Here is a 19,595-nt window from a genome sequence, read left to right as displayed (position 1 = left end):
TCAGTCAAGTTTCAACCTGAAAGCATAGAAAGATGCATAAACTTGAACTTACAGGTGGATTTCAGTGAGTTTTCATCAAAATACAGGAGTTCTGCATGAAGTGTTCATTTTGGCCTTCTCTCGCTGAGAAAACGCTATTTGTGACCTGTGACACAAAACAGCCATAACTTTTGTTCATAGTGAGTTTTCACTCTAGTTTCAACCTGAAAGCATAGAAAGATGAATAAACTTGAAGTTACAGTTGGATTTCAGTGAGCTTTCCTCAAAATACAGGAGTTCTGCATGAAGTGTTCATTTTGGCCTTCTCTCGCTTAGAAAATGCTATTCGTGATTTGTTACACAAAACAGCCATAACTTTTGTTCAAAGTGAGTTTTCAGTCAAGTTTCATTCTGAAAGCATAGAAAGATGCATAAACTTGAAGTTACAGCTTGATTTCAGTGAGTTTTCATCAAAATACAGGAGTTCTGCATGAAGTGTTCATTTTGGCCTTCTCTCGCTGAGAAAACGCTATTTGTGACCTGCGACACAAAACAGCCATAACTTTTGTTCAAAGTGAGTTTTCAGTCAAGTTTCAACCTGAAAGCATAGAAAGATGCATAAACTTGAAGTTACAGGTGGATTTCAGTGAGTTTTCATCAAAATACAGGAGTTCTGCATGAAGTGTTCATTTTGGCCTTCTCTCGCTGAGAAAACGCTATTTGTGACTTGTGAAGCAAAACAGTCATAACTTTTGTTCAAAGTGAGTTTTCAGTCAAGTTTCAACCTGGAAGCATAGAAAGATGCATAAACTTGAAAGTTACAAGTGGATTTCAGTCAGTTTTCCAAAAAATACAGGAGTTATGCAAGAAGTTTTCATTTTGGCCTTCTCTCGCTGAGAAAACCTTATTTGTGACCTGTGATACAAAACAGCCATAAATTTTTCGAATTGAGTTTTCAGTCAAGTTTCAACCTGAAAGCATAGAAAGATGCATAAACTTCGAGTTACAGGTGGATTTCATGCAGTTTTCCAAAAAATACAGGAGTTATGAATGAAGTTTTCATTTTGGCCTTCTCACGCTGAGAAAACCATATTTGTGACCTGTGATACAAAACAGCCATAACTTTTGTTCAAAGTGAGTTTTCAGTCAAGTTTCAACCTGAAAGCATAGAGAGATGCATAAACTTGAAGTTACAGCTTTATTTCAGTGAGTTTTCCTCAAAATACAGGAGTTCTGCATGAAGTGTTCCTTTTGGCCTTCTCTCGCTGAGAAAACGCTATTTGTGACCTGCGACACAAAACAGCCATAACTTTTGTTCAAAGTGAGTTTTCAGTCAAGTTTCAACCTGAAAGCATAGAAAGATGCAAAAAAGAGAAGTTACAGGTGGATTTCACGCAGTTTTCCTCAAAATACAGGAGTTATGCATGAAGTGTTCATTTTGGCCTTCTCTCGCTGAGAAAACGCTATTTGTGACATGTGACACAAAACAGCCTTAACTTTTGTTCAAAGTGAGTTTTCAGTCAAGTTTCAACCTGAAAGCATAGAAAGATGCAAAAAAGAGAAGTTACAGGTAGATTTGAGATTTTTTCAAAAAAATACAGGAGTTCTGCATGAAGTGTTCATTTTGGCCTTCTCTCGCTGAGAAAACACTATTTGTGACCTGTGATACAAACAGCCATAACTTTTGTTCAAAGTGAGTTTTGTTTCAAGTTTCAACCTGAAAGCATAGAAAGATGCATAAAAGAGAAGTTACAGGTGGATTTCACTCAGTTTTCCTCAAAATACAGGAGTTATGCATGAAGTGTTCATTTTTGCCTTCTCTTGCTGTGAAAACGCTATTTGTGACCTGTGATAAAAAACAGCCATAACTTTTGTTCAAAGTGAGTTTTCAGTCAAGTTTCAACCTGAAAGCATAGAAAGATGCATAAACTTGAAGTTAGAGTTGGATTTCATGCAGTTTTCCTCAAAATACAGGAGTTATGCATGAAGTGTTCATTTTGGCCTTCTCTCGCTGAGAAAACGCTATTTGTGACCTGTGACACAAAACAGTCATAACTTTTGTTCAAAGTGAGTTTTCAGTCAAGTTTCAACCTGGAAGCATAGAAAGATGCATAAACTTGAAAGTTACAGGTGGATTTCAGTCAGTTTTCCAAAAAATACAGGAGTTATGCAAGAAGTTTTCATTTTGGCCTTCTCTCGCTGAGAAAACCTTATTTGTGACCTGTGATACAAAACAGCCATAAATTTTTCGAATTGAGTTTTCAGTCAAGTTTCAACCTGAAAGCATAGAAAGATGCATAAACGTCGAGTTACAGGTGGATTTCATGCAGTTTTCCAAAAAATACAGGAGTTATGAATGAAGTTTTCATTTTGGCCTTCTCACGCTGAGAAAACCATATTTGTGACCTGTGATACAAAACAGCCATAACTTTTGTTCAAAGTGAGTTTTCAGTCAAGTTTCAACCTGAAAGCATAGAGAGATGCATAAACTTGAAGTTACAGCTTTATTTCAGTGAGTTTTCCTCAAAATACAGGAGTTCTGCATGAAGTGTTCCTTTTGGCCTTCTCTCGCTGAGAAAACGCTATTTGTGACCTGCGACACAAAACAGCCATAACTTTTGTTCAAAGTGAGTTTTCAGTCAAGTTTCAACCTGAAAGCATAGAAAGATGCAAAAAAGAGAAGTTACAGGTGGATTTCACGCAGTTTTCCTCAAAATACAGGAGTTATGCATGAAGTGTTCATTTTGGCCTTCTCTCGCTGAGAAAACGCTATTTGTGACATGTGACACAAAACAGCCTTAACTTTTGTTCAAAGTGAGTTTTCAGTCAAGTTTCAACCTGAAAGCATAGAAAGATGCAAAAAAGAGAAGTTACAGGTAGATTTGAGATTTTTTCAAAAAAATACAGGAGTTCTGCATGAAGTGTTCATTTTGGCCTTCTCTCGCTGAGAAAACACTATTTGTGACCTGTGATACAAACAGCCATAACTTTTGTTCAAAGTGAGTTTTGTTTCAAGTTTCAACCTGAAAGCATAGAAAGATGCATAAAAGAGAAGTTACAGGTGGATTTCACTCAGTTTTCCTCAAAATACAGGAGTTATGCATGAAGTGTTCATTTTTGCCTTCTCTTGCTGTGAAAACGCTATTTGTGACCTGTGATAAAAAACAGCCATAACTTTTGTTCAAAGTGAGTTTTCAGTCAAGTTTCAACCTGAAAGCATAGAAAGATGCATAAACTTGAAGTTAGAGTTGGATTTCATGCAGTTTTCCTCAAAATACAGGAGTTATGCATGAAGTGTTCATTTTGGCCTTCTCTCGCTGAGAAATCTCTATTTGTGACCTGTGATACAAAACAGCCAAAACTTTTGTTCAAAGTGAGTTGTAAGTCAAGTTTCAGCCTGAAAGAATAGAAAGATGCATTAAACAAAAGTTACAGGTGGATTTCAGGTAGTTTTTTAAAAATAAAGTTGTTATGCATGAAGTGTTCATTTTGGCCTTCTCTCGCTGAGAAAACACTATTTGTGACCTGTGATACAAAACAGCCATAACTTTAGTTCAAAGTGAGTTTTCAGTCAAGTTTCATCCTGAAAGCATAGAAAGGTGAATAAACTTGAAGTTACTGGTGGATTTGACTCAGTTTTCGAAAAATACAGGAGTTCTGCATGAAGTGTTCATTTTGGCCTTTCCTTCGCTGAGAAAACACTATTTTGTGACCTGTGATACAAAACAGCAATAACTTTTGTTTAAAGTGAGTTTTCAGTCAAGTTTCAACCTGAAAGCATAGAAAGATGCATAAAAGGGAAGTTACAGGTGGATTTCATGCATTTTTCCTCAAAATACAGGAGTTATGCATGAAGTGTTCATTTTGGCCTTCTCTCGCTGTGAAAACACGAGTTGTGACCTGTGATACAAAACAGCCATAACTTTTGTTCAGAGTGAGTTTTCAGTCAAGTTTCAAACTGAAAGCATAGAAAGATGTATAAACTTGAAGTTGGAGGTGGATTTCACACAGTTTTCCTCAAAATACAGGAGTTATGCATGAAGTGTTCATTTTGGCCTTCTCTCGCTGAGAAAACGCTATTTGTGACATGTGACACAAAACAGCCTTAACTTTTGTTCAAAGTGAGTTTTCAGTCAAGTTTCAACCTGAAAGCATAGAAAGATGCAAAAAAGAGAAGTTACAGGTAGATTTGAGATTTTTTTTTAAAAATACAGGAGTTCTGCATGAAGTGTTCATTTTGTCCTTCTCTCGCTGAGAAAACGCTATTTGTGACCTGTGATACAAAACAGCCATAACTTTTGTTCAAAGTGAGTTTTCAGTCAAGTTTCAACCTGAATGCATAGAAAGATGCATTAACTTGAAGTTACAGCTTGATTTCAGTGAGTTTTCATCAAAATACAGGAGTTCTGCATGAAGTGTTCATTTTGGCCTTCTCTCGCTGAGAAATCTCTATTTGTGACCTGTGATACAAAACAGCCATAACTTTTGTTCAAAGTGAGTTTTCAGTCAAGTTTCAACCTGAAAGCATAGAAAGATGCATTGATTTTAAGTTACAGGTGGATTTAAGGCAGGTTTCCTCAGAATACAGGAGTTATGCACGAAGTGTTCATTTTGGCCTTCTTTCGCTGAGAAAACACTATTTGTTACCTGTGATACAAAACAGCCATAACTTTTGTTCAAGGTGAGTTTTCAGTCAAGTTTCATCCTGAAAGCATAGAAAAATGAAAAAACTTGAAGTGACTGGTGGATTTGACTCAGTTTTCGAAAAATAAAGGAGTTATGCATGAAGTGTTCATTTTGGCCTTCTCTCGCTGAGAAAACACTATTTTGTGACCTGTGATACAAAACAGCTCTAACTTTTTGTCAAAGTGAGTTTTCAGTCAAGTTTCAACCTGAAAGCAGAGAACTATGCATAGACTTGAAGTTACAGGTGGATTTGAGGCAGTTTTCCTCAAAATACAGGAGTTATGCATGAAGTGTTCATTTTGGCCTTCTCTCACTGAGAAAACGCTATTTGTGACCTGTGATACTAAACAGCCATAACTTTTGTTCAAAGTTAGTTTTCAGTCAAGTTTCGACCTGAAAGCATAGAAAGATGCGTAAAAGACAAGTTAAAGGTGGATTTCATGCAGTTTTTTAAAAATAAAGTTGTTATGCATGAAGTGTTCATTTTGGCTTTCTCTCGCAGAGAAAACACTATTTGTTACCTGTGATACAAAAAAGCAATAACTTTTTTCAAAGTGAATTTTCAGTCAAGTTTCAACCTGAAAGAATAGAAAGATGAAAAAACTTGAAGTTACAGGTGGATTTCAGGCAGTTTTACTAAAAATACAGGAGTTATGCATGAAGTGTTCATTTTGGCCTTCTCTTGCTGAGAAAAAACTATTTGTGACCTGTGATACAAAACAGCAATAACTTCTGTTCAAAGTGAGTTTTCAGTCAAATTTCGACCTGAAAGCATAGAAAGATGCATAAAAGAGAAGTTACAGGTGGATTTCATGCAGTTTTCCAAAAAATACAGGAGTTATTTATGAAGTGTTCATTTTGCCCTTCTCTCGCTGTGAAAACACGAGTTGTGACCTGTGATACAAAACAGCCATAACTTATGTTCAAAGTGAGTTTTAAGTCAAGTTTCAAACTGAAAGCATAGAAACATTCATCAACTTGAAGTTACAGGTGGATTTCACTCAGTTTTCCTCAAAATACAGGAGTTATGCATGAAGTGTTCATTTTGGCCTTCTCTCTCTGAGAAAACAGTATTTGTGACCTGTGATACAAAACAGCCATAACTTTTGTTCAAAGTTAGTTTTTAGACAAGTTTCAACCTGGATACAATGAAAATTACATTACCTTGACATGACACATGGATTTCAATCAGTTTTCCTGAAAATAATGGAATTCAGCAAGAAGTGTTCGCTCCAGAGGACTCTCGCTGGTAAATGGCATTGTGTGACCTGTGATCACAAATCCTGGAACTCTTGATCACACTGACCTTTCAGTGAACTTCAAATCTTAAAACACAGAATGATGAAAACCTTTGAAGTACCAGGTGCTTTTAAGCCAGCTTTGCTCAAACTAATGGAGTTCTGCATGAAATGATTAAAATGTCTTCTTTTGTTTTGAAAAAAGTCTTCGTGAACCTTGATCATCAAAGACATAATTTTTTTTCAAAATGACTTTGAAGTGAAAGTTCGACCTGAAATCATAGAATGATGCATAAAAGAGAAGTTACAGGTGGATTTCACTCAGTTTTCCTCAAAATACAGGATTTATGCATGAAGTGTTCATTTTGGCCTTCTCTCGCTGTGAAAACACTATTTGTGACCTGTGATAAAAAACAGCCATGACTTTTGTACAAAGTGAGTTTTCAGTCAAGTTTCAAACTGAAAGCATGGAAAGATGCATAAACGTAAAGTTAGAGATGCATTTCATGCAGTTTTACTCAAAATACAGGAGTTCTGCATGAAGTGTTCATTTTGGCCTTCTCTCGCTGAGAAAACACTATTTTTGACCTGTGATACAAAACAGCTATAACTTTTGTTCAAAGTGAGTTTTCAGTCAAGTTTCAACCTGAAAGCATAGAAAGATGCAAAAATTTGAAGTTACAGGTGGATTTAAGGCAGTTTTCCTCAAAATACAGGAGTTATGCATGAAGTGTTCATTTTGGCCTTCTGTCGCTGAGAAAATGCTAATTGTAACATGAGATACAAAACAGCCATATCTTTTGTTCAAAGTCAGTTTTCAGTCAAGTTTTAACCTGAAAGCATAGAAAGATGCATAAACTTTAAGTTACAGGTGGATTTCACTCAGTCTTCCTCAAAATAAAAGAGTTATGCATGAAGTGTTCATTTTTGCCTTCTCTCGCTGAGAAAACACTATTTTTGACCTGTGATACAAAACAGCCATAACTTTTGTTCAAAGTGAGTTTTCAGTCAAGTTTCAACCTGAGAGCATAGAAAGTTGCATAAACTTGAAGTGACAGGTGGATTTCACTCAGTTTTCTTGAAAATACAGGAGTTATGCATGAAGTGATCATTTTGGCATTCTCTCGCTGTGAAAACACGATTTGTGACCTGTGATAAAAAACAGCCATGACTTTTGTACAAAGTGAGTTTTCAGTCAAGTTTCAAACTGAAAGCATGGAAAGATGCATAAACGTAAAGTTAGAGATGCATTTCATGCAGTTTTACTCAAAATACAGGAGTTCTGCATGAAGTGTTCATTTTGGCCTTCTCTCGCTGAGAAAACACTATTTTTGACCTGTGACACAAAAAAGCTATAACTTTTGTTCAAAGTGAGTTTTCAGTCAAGTTTCAACCTGAAAGCATAGAAAGATGCAAAAATTTGAAGTTACAGGTGGATTTCAGGCAGTTTTCCTCAAAATACAGGAGTTATGCATGAAGTGTTCATTTTGGCCTTCTCTCGCTGAGAAAATGCTAATTGTAACATGAGATACAAAACAGCCATATCTTTTGTTCAAAGTCAGTTTTCAGTCAAGTTTTAACCTGAAAGCATAGAAAGATGCATAAACTTGAAGTTACAGGTGGATTTCACTCAGTTTTCCTCAAAATACATGAGTTGTGTATGAAGTGTTCATTTTGGCCTTCTCTTGCTGAGAAAACGCTATTTGTGACATGTGATATAAAAAAACAGCCATAACTTTTGTTTAAAGTGAGTTTTCAGTCAAGTTTCAACCTGAAAGCATAGAAAGATGCATAAACTAGAAGTTAGAAGTGGATTTCATTCAGTTTTCAAAAAAATACAGGAGCAATGCATGAAGTGTTCGTTTTGTGCCTTCTCTCGCTGAGAAAACGCTATTTGTGACCTCTGATACAAAACAGCCATAACGTTTGTTCAAAGTGAGTTTTCAGTCAAGTTTCAACATTAAAACATAGAAAGATGCCTAATCTTTAAGTTAGAAGTGGATTTTTATTTAAACCTGAAAGTATAAGTATAGAAAGATGAATAAAAGAGAAGATACAGGTGGATTTCACTCAGTTTACCAAAAAATACAGGAGTTATGCATGAAGTGTTCATTTTGGCCTTCACTCGCTGAGAAAACACTATTTGTGACCTCTGATACAAAACAGCCATAACGTTTGTTCAAAGTGAGTTTTCAGTCAAGTTTCAACATTAAAACATAGAAAGATGCCTAATCTTTAAGTTAGAAGTGGATTTCATGCAGTTTTCAAAAAAATACAGGAGTCATGCATGAAGTGTTCTTTTTGGCCTTCTCTCGCTGAGAAAACGCTATTTGTGACCTGTGATACAAAACAGCCATAACTTTTTTTCAAAGTGAGTTTTCAGTCAAGTTTCAACCTGAAAGCATAGAAAGATGCATAAACTTTAAGTTAGAGGATGGTTTTAACTCAGTTTTCCATAAAATACAGGAATTATATATGAAGTGTTCATTTTGTCCTTCTTTCACTGAGAATGCACTATTTGTGACCTGTGATACAAAACAGCCATAACTTTATTTAAAAGTGAGTTTTCAGTCAAGTTTCAACCTGAAAACATAGAAAGATGCATAAACTTGAAGTGAAAAAGTGGATTTCATGGAGTTTTCCAAAAAATAAAGGAGTTATGCATGAAGTGTTCATTTTGGCCTTCTCTCGCTGAGAAAACACTATTTGTGACCTGTCATAAAAAACAGCCATAGCTTTTTTTCAAAGTGAATTTTCAGTAAAGTTTCAACCTGAAAGCATAGAAAGATTCATAAACTTGAAGTTACAGCTTGATTTCAGTGAGTTTTCATCAAAATACAGGAGTTCTGCATGAAGTGTTCATTTTGGCCTTCTCTCGCTTGGAAAACGCTATTTGTGACCTGTGAAACAAAACAGCCATAACTTTTTTTCAAAGTGAGTTTTCAGTCAAGTTTCATCCTGAAAGCATGGAAAGATGCATAAATTTGAAGTTACAGGTAGATTTCAGGCATTTTTCCAAAAAATACAGGAGTTATGAATGAAGTGTTCATTTTGGCGTTCTCTCGCTGAGAAAACACTATTTGTGACCTTTGATACAAAACAGCCATAACTTTTGTTCAAAGTGAGTTTTCAATCAAGTTTCATCCTGAAAGCATGGAAAGATGCATAAATTTGAAGTTACAGGTAGATTTCAGGCATTTTTCCAAAAAATACAGGAGTTATGAATGAAGTGTTCATTTTGGCGTTCTCTCGCTGAGAAAACACTATTTGTGACCTTTGATACAAAACAGCCATAACTTTTGTTCAAAGTGAGTTTTCAATCAAGTTTCAACCTGAAAGCATAGAAAGATGCATAAAAGAGAAATTACTGGTGGATTTAATGCAGTTTCCCAAACACGGACAGGAAAGTGAATAAATTCAGCCGACTGCTTCAGTTGAACACGTGGCTACCCAACATCTGCGAGTCCAGAGGATTGCATTACATCGAGAACTTTAACCTGTTTTGGCATCGAGGTGACCTTTTCAGAGGAAAAGGGCCACACCTGAATGGAGGTGGAGTAAAGAGGCTGACGGATAACCTCCTCCATGCTCTGAGGCATCAGAACCGGCCTGAACTGAACCAGGCTTGCGGGCAACCGATGAGAGAAAAGAGGAGAGGGAGAGGAGCTCCCTCTTCCCCACCCAAGGACCCGGCAAAGGATGTACCCAAAACAGCACCTTCTGCAACCACTGGAAAAGGACTCAGCCACAGCAGCCTCAACAACAAAACCTGCATCCCCAGCGAAGGCATCAGCTCCAGCTCCCACAACAACAACATCAGCATCTTCAGAAAACAACTCTGCTGCAACTGCAAGGACAAAACCTGCATCTCCGGAGAAGGTTAGGGATGCAGCATCCCTGTCACCTTCTCCCTCACCGCCGTCCTGGGCACCACCTGCTGTGTCTACGCCCTCTCTTCACTCTCATTCCCATCTCCACAGTCACCTTTGAGATTTCCAAACCATCTTGAAAGCTTGATAAAATCAGGAACGAAAATGGCTCCTCTCACTCCAGACCTGATTAGATCGAGGGTTCTTGCCCCAAAGAAGTATCGTGCCCCTTCCCCTCCCCCCAGAGTCCCCCCAGCTCAGTCTTCACCACCAGGCCCAGCTGTAATCTCCAACAGTGTCACCACTGCTGTCTAGGATGTAAAGGGCCTCTGCGTTGCTACCACTCATAGTATACCCAACTGGAGGTCCAGGGAGGAGAACTTCTCTGCAAAAACAATACCTACTGTAATATCACGAAGATTAGATAAGAGAGAGACAGACAGATGAGCAGAGAAATCTAATCCATATCTCTTGTAAGAACTTGGAGTCCTTTGAAACTCAGTCTAATCTCAAACATGTTGTGCTTAATGTCAGATCTTTAAATAACAAATCATTTTTAATTAATAATTTTATTTCTTCTCGTGATCTTGATTTAATGTTTTTAACTGAGACGTGGCTTGACAAAAATACAGGTAATGCAGTCCTGATTGAGTCTACTCCACCTCACTACACCTTTGAATCTGAAACAAGACAGAGCAAGAGAGGTGGAGGGGTGTGTAGCATATTCAGAGAAAATATAGTTATACAAAAATTGTCGTTTGGAGTTTTTTCATCATTTGAGTATTTGTCATTCAAATTGGAGTTAAAACAAGCCACCATACTTTATATCACTATTTATAGGCCACCACAGAACTGTTTTATTGATGATTTTACTGAATTACTTTCAGCTGTGCGCACTGAATTTGACTGTTTGGTTATTACAGGTGATTTAAATGTGCATGTGGATGTAGCCAGTGACAGACATGCTAAAGAACTCAGTGCTGTCCTTGAAACGTTTGGTCTAACTCAGTATGTGAACGAACCCACTCACAACAGAGGGCACACACTGGACGTGCTCATTACAAAAGGGGTTATTGTTTCAGGTGTTAATGTCATGGATATTGCATTATCAGATCATTTTTGTGTTTTCTTTAATCTGTCTGTTATACCCAAGCCAGCACATGGGTCGTCAATGGTTCGGAGAAGACTCATAAATGACAAAACAAGGACACAGTTTATGGAAATGGTTGCTTTTGAAAACACCTCTGGTTCTAATGTTAATGATCTGTTAAACTCGTATACATCAAGTGTTTTGAATGTCTTGGACACCATTGCTCCTGTTAAGGTTAGAATAGTTAAAGACAGACAAAAAGCACCATGGAGAAATGAAGACTCTGTCAGGGCACAAAAAAGAGGGTGCCGGAGAGCCGAACGGAAATGGCGCAAGTCAAAGCTACAGGTTGACTATGACATTTATAGACAAAAATTATCCATGTTTAACCAGACTTTACGAAGAGCTAGGGAGAGGTATTTCTCTGAAGTGATTACAAACTCGAATGGTAATTCTCGAGTTCTGTTTGCTACTGTAAACAGATTAACAAACCCTTCGGTTCCACTGCCCTTAGAATTCATTTCTATATCAAATTGCAATGAATTTGCAAAATTCTTTAGTGATAAAGTTCAAGATATTAAAAAAGCTATCATTTCTAAGACACAAATGATAGCCCAGCATCCACCTGAACACCTAGAGCTGGCACATTTCACTCCTGTCAGTGACAAAACAGTCGAAGAGATTATTTCAGGTCTGAGTTCATCTACATGCTGCCTTGATGAGTTACCCACTAGATTTGTAAAGACTGTGCTGAGCAGCCTGTTACCAAAAGTTACTCATTTAGTTAAGATTTCACTAGAGACTGGAACATTTCCAAGGGCCCTGAAAACTGCGGTCATTAAGCCTCTTTTAAAGAAGAGCAGTCTTGATGCCATGGTTCTGAACAACTACCGGCCCATATCAAACCTGCCACTCCTAGGAAAAGTCCTCGAAAAAGTTGTTTATCAACAACTCACTGACTTTCTCCTGTCCAACAATGCTTTTGATACTTTCCAGTCTGGCTTTAGGCCCCACCACAGCACTGAGACAGCTCTGATCTAGGTGATAAATGACATCCGCCTAAACACAGACAAAGGCAAAGTCTCAGTCTTAGTCCTGCTTGACTTGAGTGCTGCCTTTGACACAGTTGACCATGAGATCCTTTTACAGAGGCTAGAGAATTGGCTAGGAATCTCTGGTTCTGCTCTAAAGTGGTTCAAGTCCTATCTTGAGGAGAGAACATACTTTGTTGAAATTGGAAATTGCAGCTCAGACAAAATGGCCATGACCTGTGGTGTCCCCCAAGGTTCAATCTTGGGGCCCCTCTTGTTCAACCTATACATGCTTCCACTAGGCCAACTAATAAGCAGCCATAATGTGTCCTACCATAACTATGCAGACGACACTCAGATCTATGTGTCTCTGACAGCAGGTGAACATGGACCTGTGGATTCACTCTTCCACTGCATCCAACATATAAGCATGTGGATGCAAAACAACTTTCTCCAGCTAAACTCAGAAAAAACGGAATTAATCGTTTTTGGGCCACAGAAGCAAAGAGAAAGTGTGATCAGTCACCTTGAATCCCTTTCTCTAAAACCAAAACAACAGGTTAGAAATCTGGGGGTAATATTGGACTCAGATCTGAACTTTAACAGCCACATTAAGTCAGTAATATCAGCAGCCTTTTACCATCTAAAAAACATTGCCAAAATCAGAGGTATAGTGTCTGAACCAGACTTGGACAGACGAATCCATGCATTTGTCTCCAGTAGGTTAGACTACTGTAACGGCCTGCTCACTGGTATCTCTAAACAAGCTGTTAAACAACTACAATACATTCAGAACGCTACAGCTCGAGTCCTGACTAGAACCAGGAAATACGACCATATTAGTCCAGTGCTCAGATCTCTGCACTGGCTTCCTGTTGCTCAGAGAATAGACTTTAAGACAGCTCTGCTTGTATACAAGTCTCTTCATGGTCAAGCACCGAAGTAAATCTCTGACATGTTAGACCCATATGAACCCTCCAGGTCTCTGAGAACCTCAGGTAGAGGTCTCCTACAGGGGCCCAGAGTCAGGACTAAACATGGTGAAGCTCCTTTCCAGTTTTCTGCAACTAAAATCTGGAACAGTCTTCCAGAAAAAGTGAGACAGGAATCAACTGTGACAATGTTTAAGACCAGGCTGAAAACTACTCTGTTCAGTCGTGCATACGACAGCTGAAAGTATTTTATCTGCACTCTTCTCCTTTTCTTTAAATTAATGATTCTATTTATGTTTTATGATTTTATCTGCCTTTTTGTGATTTAAAGGTTTTTCTGCAACTGTAAAGCACTTTGAATTGCCATGTGTATGAATTGTGCTCTACAAATAAACTTGCCTTGCCTTCATTTTGGCCTTCTCTCTTTGTGAAAACACTATTTGTGACCTGTGATAAAAAAACAGCCATAACTTTTGTTGAAATTGAGTTTTAAGTCAAGTTTCAACCTGAAAGCATAGAAAGATGCATAAACTTGAAGTTACAGGTGGATTTCATGCAGTTTTCCAAAAAATACAGGAGTTATGCATGAAGTGTTCATTTTGGCCTTCTCTCGCTGAGAAAACGCTATTTGTGACCTGTGATACGAAACAGCCATAACTTTTTTTCAAAGTGAGTTTTCAGTCAAGTTTGAACCTGAAAGCATAGAAAGATGCATAAACTTGAAGTTAGAGGTGGATTTCACGATGTTTACCTAAAAATACAGGAGTTATGCATGAAGTGTTCATTTTGGCCTTCTCTCGCTGAGACAACACGATTTGTGACCTGTAAAAAAAAACAGCCATAACTTTTGTTTAGAGTGAGTTTTAAGTCAAGTTTCAATCTGAAAGCATAGAAAGATGAATAAAACAGACGTTACAGGTGGATTTCATGCAGTTTTCCTCAAAATACAGGAGTTATGCATGAAGTGTTCATTTTAGCCTTCTCTCGCTGTAAAAACACTATTTGTGACCTGTGATACAAAACAGCCATAACTTTTTTTCAAAGTCAGTTTTCAGTCAAATTTCAACCTGAAAGCTTAGAAAGATGCATAAACTTGAAGTTTGAGGTGGATTTAAGGCAGTTTTCCAAAAAATACAGGAGTTATGCATGAAGTGTTCATTTTGGCCTTCTCTCGCTGTGAAAACACTATTTGTGACCTGTGATACAAAAAAGTCATAACTTTTGTTCAAAGTGAGTTTTCAGTCAAGTTTCAACTTGAAAGCAAAGAAAGATACATAAACTTGAAGTTACAGGTGGATTTCACACAGTTTTCCTCAAAATACAGGAGTTATCCATAAAGTGTTCATTTTGGCCTTCTCTTGCTGTGAAAACGCTATTTGTGACCCGTGGTAAAAAACAGCCATAACTTTTGTTCAAAGTGAGTTTTCAGACAAGTTTCAACCTGAATACAATGAAAATTAAATTACCTTGACATGACACGTGGATTTCAGTCAGTTTTCCTCTAAATAAGGGAGTTCAGCAAGAAGTGTTCACTCCAGAGGACTCTCGCTGGTAAAAGGCATTGTGTGACTTGTGATCACAAATGCTGGAACTCTTGATCACACTGACCTTTCAGTGAACTTAAAATCTGAAAACACAGAATGATGAAAACCTTTGAAGTAACAGGTGCTTTTAAGCCAGCTTTGCTCAAACTAATAGAGTTCTGCATGAAATGTTTAAAATGTCTTCTTTTGTTTTGAAAACAGTCTTCATGAACAGTGATCATCAAAGACGTAATTTTTTTTCAAAATGTCTTCGAAGTGAAAGTTCAACCTGAAAGCATAGAAAGATGCATAAACTTGAAGTTAGAGGTGGATTTCATGCAGTTTTCCTCAAAATACAGGAGTTATGCATGAAGTGTTCATTTTGGCCTTCTCTCCCTGAGAAAACGCTATTTGTGACCTGTGAAACAAAACAGCCATAACTTTTTTTCAAAGTGGGTTTTCAGTCAAGTTTCAACCTGAAAGCATAGAAAGATGCATAAAAGAGAAGTTACAGGTGGATTTCACGCAGTTTTCCTCAAAATAAAGAAGTTATGCATGAAGTGTTCATTTTGGCCTTCTCTCGCTTAGAATACACTATTTGTGACCTGTGATACAAAACAGCCAAAACTTTTGTTCAAAGTGAGTTTTCAGTCAAGTTTCAACCTGAAAGTAAAGAAAGACGCATAAACTTGAAGTTACATGTGGATTTCACTCAGTTTTCCTCCAAAAAATACAGGAGTTCAGCATGAAGTGTTCATTTTGGCGTTCTCTATCTGTGAAAACACTATTTGTGACCTGTGATCATAACAGCCATAACTTTTGTTCAAAGTGAGTTTTCAGTCAAGTTTCAACCTGAAAGCATAGAAAGATGCATAAACTTGAAGTTACAGGTGGATGTCAGTGAGTTTTCATCAAAATACAGGAGTTATGCATGAAGTGTTCATTTTGGCCTTCTCTCCCTGAGAAAACGCTATTTGGGACCTGTGATACAAAACAGCCATAACTTTTGTTCAAAGTGAGTTTTCAGTCAAGTTTCAACCTAAAAGCATAGAAAGATGCATAAAAGACAAGTTACAGGTGGATTTCACTTAGTTTTCCTCAAAATACAGGAGTTATGCATGAAGTGTTCATTTTGGCCTTCTCTCGCTGTGAAAACGCTATTTGTGACCTGTGATACAAAACAGCCATAACTTTTGTTCAAAGTGAGTTTTCAGACAAGTTTCAACCTGAATACAATGAAAATTACATTACCTTGACATGACATGTGGATTTCAGTCATTTTTCCTCAAAATAAGGGAGTTCAGCAAGAAGTGTTCACTCCAGAGGACTCTCGCTGGTAAAAGGCATTGTGTGACCTGTGATCACAAATGCTGGAACTCTTGATCACACTGACCTTTCAGTGAACTTAAAATCTGAAAACACAGAATGATGAAAACCTTTGAAGTAACAGGTGCTTTTAAGCCAGCTTTGCTCAAACTAATAGAGTTCTGCATGAAATGTATAAAATGTCTTCTTTTGTTTTGAAAACAGTCTTCGTGAACCGTGATATCAAAGACGTAATTTTTTTTCTAAATGACTTCGAAGTGAAAGTTCAACCTGAAAGAATAGAAAGATGCATAAACTTGAAATTACAGGTGGATTTCATGCAGTTTTCCTCAAAATAAAGGAGTTATGCATGAAGTTTTCATTTTGACGTTCTATCGCTGAGAAAACACTATTTGTGATCTGTGATACAATACAGCCATAATATTTGTTGAAAGTGAGTTTTCAGTCAAGTTTCAACTTGAAAGCAAAGAAAGATACATAAACTTGAAGTTACAGGTGGATTTCACACAGTTTTCCTCAAAATACAGGAGTTATGCATAAAGTGTTCATTTTGGCCTTCTCTCGCTGTGAAAACGCTATTTGTGACCTGTGATACAAAACAGCCATAACTTTTGTTCAAAGTGAGTTTTCAGAAAAGTTTCAACCTGAATACACTGAAAATGACATTACCTCGACATGAAATGTGGATTTCAGTCAGTTTTCCTGAAAATAAGGGAGTTCAGCAAGAAGTGTTCACTCCAGAGGACTCTCGCTGGTAAAAGGCATTGTATGACCTGTGATCACAAATGCTGGAACTCTTGATCACACTGACCTTTCAGTGAACTTCAAATCTGAAAACACAGAATGATGAAAACCTTTGAAGTAACAGGTGCTTTTAAGCCAGCTTTGCTCAAACTAATGGAGTTCTGCATGAAATGATTAAAAAGTCTTCTTTTGTTTTGAAAACAGTCTTCGTGAACCGTGACATCAAAGACATAATTTTTTTTCAAAATGACTTCGAAGTGAAAGTTCGACCTTAAATCATAGAAAGATGCGTAAAAGAGAAGTTATAGGTGGATTTCAGTCAGTTTTCATCAAAATACAGGAGTTATGCATGAAGTGTTAATTTTGGCCTTCTCTCCCTGAGAAAACGCTATTTGTGACCTGTGATACAAAACAGCCATAACTTTTGTTCAAAGTGAGTTTTCAGTGACGTTTCAAACGGAAAGCATAGAAAGATGCATACACTTAAAGTTACAGGTGGATTTCACTTAGTTTTCAAAAAAAAAATTAGTCATGCATGAAGTGTTCATTTTGGCCTTCTCTCACTGAGAAAACGCTACTTGTGACCTGTGATACAAAACAATCATAACTTTTTGTCAAAGTGAGTTTTCAGTCAAGTGTCAACCTGAAAGCATAGAAAGATGCATAAAACTTTAAATTACAGGTGGATTAAACTCAGTTTTCCTCAAAATAAAGGAGTTATGCATGAAGTGTTCATTTTGGCCTTCTCTCGCTGAGAAAACACTATTTGTGACCTGTAATACAAAACATCCAAAACATATGTTCAAAGTGAGTTTTCAGTCAAGGTTCAACCTGAAAGCATAGAAAGTTGCATAAACTTGAAGTTACAGGTGGATTTCACTCAGTTACCAAAAATACAGGAGTTATGCATGAAGTGTTCATTTTGTCCTTCTCTTGCTGTGAAAAAGCTATTTGTGACCCGTGATACAAAACAGCCAAAACTTTTGTTCAAATTTAGTTTTCAGTCAAGTTTCTACCTGAAAGCATAGAAAAATGCATAAACTCTAAGTTACAGGTGGATTTCACTCAGTTTTCCTCAAAATACAGGATTTATGCATGAAGTGTTCATTTTTGCCGTCTCTCGCTGAGGAAACACTATTTGTGACCTGTGGTACAAAACAGCCATAACTTTTCTTCAAAGTGAGTTTTCAGTCAAGTTCGAACCTGAAAGCATAGAAAGATGCATAAAAGAGAAGTTAAAGGTGGATTTCATGCAGTTTTCCAAAAAATACAGGAGTTATGCATGAAGTGTTCATTTTGGCCTTCTCTCGCTGTGAAAACGCTATTTGTGACCTGTGATACAAAACAGCCATAACATTTGTTCAAATTGAGTTTTCAGTCAAGTTTCAACCTGAAAGCATAGAAAGATGCATAAACTTGAAGTTAGAGGTGGATTTCACTATGTTTACCTAAAAATACAGGAGTTATGCATGAAGTGTTCATTTTGGCCTTCTCTCGCTGAGACAACACGATTTGTGACCTGTAAAAAAAAACAGCCATAACTTTTGTTTAGAGTGAGTTTTAAGTCAAGTTTCAATCTGAATGCATAGAAAGATGAATAAAACAGACGTTACAGGTGGATTTCACGCAGTTTTCCTCAAAATACAGGATTTTTGCATGACGTGTTCATTTCAGCCTTCTCTCGCTGTAAAAACACTATTTGTGACCTGTGATACAAAACAGCCATAACTTTTGTTCAAAGTCAGTTTTCAATCAAATTTCAACCTGAAAGCTTAGAAAGATGCATAAACTTGAAGTTTGAGGGTGGATTTAAGGCAGTTTTCCAAAAATAAAGGAGTTATGCATGAAGTGTTCATTTTGGCCTTCTCTTGCTGTGAAAACACGATTTGTGACCTGTGATACAAAACAGCCATAACTTTTGTTCAAAGTGAGTTGTCAGTCAAGTTTCAACCTGAAAGCATAGAAAGATGCATAAACTTGAAGTTGCAGGTAGATTTCACTCAGTTTTCCTCAAAATACAGGAGTTATGCATGAAAGGTTCATTTTGGCCTTTTCTCGCTGAGAAAACGCTACTTGTGACCTGTGATACAAAACAGCTATAACTTTTCTTCAAAGTCAGTTTTCAGACAAGTTTCAACCTGAATACACTGAAAATTACATTACCTTGACATGAAAAGTGGATTTCAGTCAGTTTTCCTGAAAATAAGGGAGTTCAGCAAGAAGTGTTCACTCCAGGGGACTCTCGCTGGTAAAAGGCATTGTGTGACCTGTGATCACAAATGCTGGAACTCTTGATCACACTGACCTTTCAGTGAACTTCAAATCTGAAAACACAGAATGATGAAAACCTTTGAAGTAACAAGTGCTTTTAAGCCAGCTTTGCTCAAACTAATGGAGTTCTGCATGAAATGATTAAAAAGTCTTCTTTTGTTTTGAAAACAGTCTTCGTGAACCTTGATCATCAAAGACATAATTTTTTTTCAAAATGACTTCGAAGTGAAAGTTCGACCTTAAATCATAGAAAGATGCGTAAAAGAGAAGTTATAGGTGGATTTCAGTCAGTTTTCCTCAAAATACAGGAGTTATGCATGAAGTGTTAATTTTGGCCTTCTCTCCCTGAGAAAACGCTATTTGTGACCTGTGATACAAAACAGCCATAACTTTTGTTCACAGTGAGTTTTCAGTGACTTTTCAAACGGAAAGCATAGAAAGATGCATAAACTTAAAGTTACAGGTGAATTTCACTCAGTTTTCAAAAAAAAAATTAGTCATGCATGAAGTGTTCATTTTGGCCTTCTCTCACTGAGAAAACACTATTTGTGACCTATGATACAAAACAATCATGACTTTTCTTCAAAGTGAGTTTTCAGTGAAGTTTCAACCTGAAAGCATAGAAAGATGCATAAAAGACAAGTTACAGGTGGATTTCACACAGTTTTCCTCAAAATACAGGAGTTATGCATAAAGTGTTCATTTTGGCCTTCTCTGGCTGTGAAAACACTATTTGTGACCTGTGATACAAAACAGCCTTAACTTTTGTTCAAAGTCAAGTTTCAACCTGAATACAATGAAAATTACATTACCTTGACATGACACGTGGATTTCAGTCAGTTTTCCTCTAAATAAGGGAGTTCAGCAAGAAGTGTTCACTCCAGAGGACTCTCGCTGGTAAAAGGC

At 37.2% G+C, this 19,595-nt stretch overlaps 1 long non-coding RNA gene across 1 annotated transcript in view; it reads right to left on the bottom strand.

The window, feature by feature from the left end:
* The window catches only part of LOC147238265 (uncharacterized), a 207,314-nt gene that overhangs the window by 82,809 nt on the left and 104,910 nt on the right, over window positions 1–19,595 (bottom strand). The window contains exon 2 of the long non-coding RNA XR_015111934.1: window positions 5,972–5,990. This is a non-coding gene — a long non-coding RNA (uncharacterized LOC147238265). The remainder of the gene's footprint in view (window positions 1–5,971; window positions 5,991–19,595) is intronic.

This window comes from Aulostomus chinensis, unplaced genomic scaffold (genome assembly GCF_037954235.1).
Source record: "Aulostomus chinensis isolate RoL2024-O1b breed Wild unplaced genomic scaffold, RoL_Achi_v1.0 HiC_scaffold_28, whole genome shotgun sequence".
Lineage (NCBI taxonomy): Eukaryota > Metazoa > Chordata > Actinopteri > Syngnathiformes > Aulostomidae > Aulostomus > Aulostomus chinensis.
This window is presented reverse-complemented; position numbering and strand designations above follow the sequence as displayed.